Raw genomic sequence first — 4650 nt, 5'->3', positions numbered from 1 at the left:
ATGACAAAAAGTCTATCATCTCAATACATGCAGAAGTTTTTTAATTTCAGTAACTTTTCAGGAGAGAACACTCAGCAAACCACAAACAGAAGGTAATATACTCAACCTGCTAGACCTCATTACTAAACATCTTCAATAAAAATCATACTTAGTAGTGAAATATTTTATACCATCGCCCTAACATCTGGAACAAGATAAGGATATGTACTCCTAGCAGAACAGTAAAACAAATAAATAAATAAAAGGAACCCAGATTGGGAAGGAAGAATTAAAATTATTTCATTTTTATAAAATAATATACAAAAAGAAGTGAACTATACAACTCTAGAATGATAACATAGGCATAAATTATAGTTTGAATCACTCTTCAAAACATGTTCTGTGTCTTTGGAAGATTGTATTTGCTACATTGTCTTTTGCATTTTAGTATTAATTTTAGGATTGGATTCTTAAAAATGATGAAATATCTCTAAAAATTATCAGGAAAATTATTAGGAAAATTGAAGTATGTTTCAAAATGCGGTTGAATAAATGATGAAAATCAAAATAAGTGGAATAAACTCTTATATTACTTAGAAAATATAAAACTGTTAACATACTAATTCTCTTCAGTGAATGCATTATTAAAACACCTACTATATTTTGTAAATTGTCTCATAGCAAAATTTATTAAAAACTTACTTTAGTCAACACAATATATTATTTTCATAATGATAAACATAGTTTAATAGAATAGCATCAGTTATTCAGAAATGAATCCTTGTGCTCATGGGTAATTGGATTTGAACATGAATGTAGAGAAAATTGAATGGGAAAAAAGTATTCTTTTAAAACAAATCTATCGGGACATCTGCATATCCATATAGAAAATAATAAATTTGGATGCTTATGTTTATCATATATGGAAATTAAAATGAATGGAAATTATAAGTATAAACCGAATATGCACAACTCTAGGATAAAAACATATATGTAAGACTGGGGATACAGCTCAGGGGTGCAGCTTCTGAGTTTGAGTCTAGGTACAAAGTTCTGAGTTTGATTCTGGTACAAAATAAAAGTACATATGTAAATCTTCCAAATCTTGGACTGAGAAACAGTTTCTTAGATAGTGCTAACAAAATCCCAAGTAATAGAATAGAATATAGATGAATAAGTTGCCATGAAATTTTAAATTCATTTTCTTTCAAGGTACATCATCAAGAAAAATGAAGAGGGCACAAAAATGAGATAAATGATTTGCAAATCATGTATCTGAAAAAGTAATTAACACACATTTGTCCAAAGAATATACATATTGAAAATAAGCACATGAAAAAATATTCATTCTTAGCCATTTGGTAAGAGGACATCAAAAACACAATGAAATACTACCACCTACCTAGGAGGATGAATATAATCAAAGCACAGACAATAACAAATGTTGATAAGGATGCAGACAAATTTCTTGCAGAAATGTAAATAATGCAGCAACTTTGCAAGAACATCCAGCAGTATTTAAAACACTAAACAATATTTACACTTTATTGGTAATTCCATTTTTGTTAATATACCAAATATAAATAAAAGCATATGTCCTCCTTAAAACTTCTACAGGAATCTTTGCAACTTTGTTGTTAATAGACCAAAACCAAAACTATCCAAATGTCAAGCAATAGATGAATAGATAAGCAAATTGTAGTACATCACTAGAAGCAACTATCTGTAGTTAAAAATTTAGTATTGCTACAGTAGATATAGTGAAAGGCAAAGAAACTACCCAAAAGGAAAGAACAACAGGGATGGGGGGAAAAGAAAAAAGAAGGAAAGGAAAAAAGATATGTATGTACATATATACACAAGATAGCTAAGATAATTGTACTACTAATTTCTATTATTTCATTGAAAGAAATTGTTAGTGCTTATATTGTTTGATCAGAGCAATTGCTTCAGGAGCTACTGGGCCCATGGTTCGAGTCCGTGCTTTACTCACACTGCCACGGTTCCCAACTGTAACTCTCAGAGAGAGCCAGGTATTTACCATCTAATCCTGAGGGCAGAGTGGGCAACCCAGGACCCCTCCAACACTACAGACTAAGTCTCTGCCCTCCCTCCACCCGTGGCAGAGAGGAGGTCCTCAGTCAGAAGCCCCAGGGACTTCTCTGGCTGTGGGGGGTGCATGTAGCCCCTCCCTGCATGCCCTGCCCCGAGTGAGGGAGTCTCCAAGAGCTGCTGGCCCAGTGGTTTGAATCCGTGCTTTACCTTTGCCGGGACTCCCTAGGGAGTCGAAGGAACTGACAGGCTATGATTGCTACCCGTGAAGCCTGCATCCGGTTCCTGCATGTGTCCTCAACTGACTGGAGACACAGAATCAGGTGGTTCAAAAACTGTCGACCCTGCAGGTTGTGTCGGAGTTTTGCCTGTACCCTGAACTGCCTGGGGACAGCCACTGGACCAGGATTGTCGCACCAGTGCAACCTGAGTCTGGGCAGTGCACATGCCCTGAACTGCAAGGAGAAGCTGGATCAGATGGTCGGCCATCAGCTGACACCAAGAAAGAGTAGGACACCAGCACAAGTAAATAACATGACAATGATAAATCAATACATATCAGTTATAACTATAAATGTAAATGGCCTCAATTCTCCAGTCAAAAGAAACAGACTGGCAGAGTGGATTAAAAAATGAAATCCAACTATACGCTGTACACAAGAAACACATTTCATCCAAAAGGAAATCAGTAGACTAAAAGTCAGGAGATGGAAAACAATCCTTCATGCAACAGGAACCCAGAAAAAAGCGGGTGTAGCTATTCTGTTTGCAGACAATGTAAAGTTCAAACTGACAACAATCAAAAGAGATAAAGAAGGTCACTACATACTAGTCAGGGGAAAACTGTGAGAGGATGAGATAACAATCATAAACATGTATGCACCAAATATCGGGGCTCCAAATTATATAAGAAAAATCAGAACAGGCATGAAAACCCATACTATTAACAACACTATTGTAACAGGGGACCTCAACACCCCATTGACACAAAGAGATAGGTCAACTGGACAAAAAATCAGCTAGGAAGTAACTGTTCGGAACCAAAGCTGTGAACAAATGGACTTAGTACATGTATACAGAGTGTTCCACCCCACAGCATCAGAATACACATTTTCCTCAGTAGCACATGGGTCTTTCTCTAAAATAGACCACATCCTAGCCCGCAGAGCATACCTTCCAAAATGCAAAAGAGTTGAAATTATCCCGTGCATATTATCTCACCACAGTGCAATGAAATTGGAAATTAATGACAAAAGCAACTCCAAGAACTCCATAAACACTTGGAAATTAAACAACAACCTCCTGAACAACCAATGGGTCAAAGACGAAATTCAAGACGAGATTAAAAATTTCCTACACACAAATGAAAGTGTAAATACAACTTAATGGAATCTATGGGATGTAATGAAAGCAGTCCTCAGAGGGAAATTTATAGCGGTTAATTCACACATAAGGAAAACAGAAAGAGAACAAATCAGTAGCCTAATGCTACATCTAAACTTTTAGAAAAAGAAGAACAAATTCGGCCCAAAGCCCAAAGAAGGGAGGAGATTATTAAGATTATGGCAGAAGTTAATGCAACTGAGACAAAGAAAACTGTCCAAAAATAAAGGAATCAAAGAGCTGGTTCTTTGAAAGAGTAAACAAAATTGATAAACCCCTAGCCAACCTTCTCAAGGAAAGGAAGGAAAGAACTCAAATTCATGCAATAAAGAATGAAAAGGATGAAATTTCTACAGATTCCACAGAAATTCAGAAGATCATTAATACTTACTTTGAAAATCTTTACTCCCATAGGATAGAAAACTCAGAAGAAATGGATAGATTCTTAGATATGTATGCATTACCAAGATTGAGTGAAGAAGATATCAAATTCCTGAACAACCCAATATCAATTAATGATGGTGAAAGCTGATTAAAAACCTACCGACAAACAAAAGCTGAGGCCCCGATGGATTCACAGCAGAAGTTTGCAAGAAATTCAGAGAGGATTTAATATCAACTTTCCTCAAACTCTTCAATGAAATCGAAAAGGAAGGAATTCTCCCTAACTCATTTCTGGAGGCAAGCATCACACTGATACCAAAACCAGACAAAGACCTAACCAAGAAGGAGAACTACAGACAAATCTCCCTCATGAACATAGATGCAAAGATACTCAACCTGATACTAGCAAATAGAATGCAGTAAATTATCAAGAAAATCATACATCACGACCAAGTTGGATTCACTCCAGGAATGCAGGGTTGGTTCACTATTCACAAATCTATAAATGTTATATGCCATATCAATGGAGCTAAAGACAAAAACCACAAGCTCATCTCAATAGAGGCAGAAAAAGCTTTAGACAAGGTTTGACTTGAATTTATGACAAAAACTCTACAGAAAATAGGAATAGATGGTCTTTACCTTAACCTGATCAAAGACATCAATGACAATCCAACAGCCAGCATCATTCTAAATGGACAAAAACTGAAAGGTTATACTTTAAAATCGGGAACAAAACAAGGATGTCCAATGTCATCACTGCTGCTCAGTATAATACTGGAACCACTAGCCAGAGGAATTAGACAGTAGAGAGGAATAAAAGGAATAAGGATAAGAAAGGAAGAAGTAAAA

This window comes from Chinchilla lanigera, unplaced genomic scaffold (assembly GCF_000276665.1).
Source record: "Chinchilla lanigera isolate Chin_1 unplaced genomic scaffold, ChiLan1.0 scaffold00072, whole genome shotgun sequence".
Classification (NCBI taxonomy): Eukaryota; Metazoa; Chordata; class Mammalia; order Rodentia; family Chinchillidae; genus Chinchilla; species Chinchilla lanigera.
Note: the sequence above shows the minus strand (reverse complement) of the source record.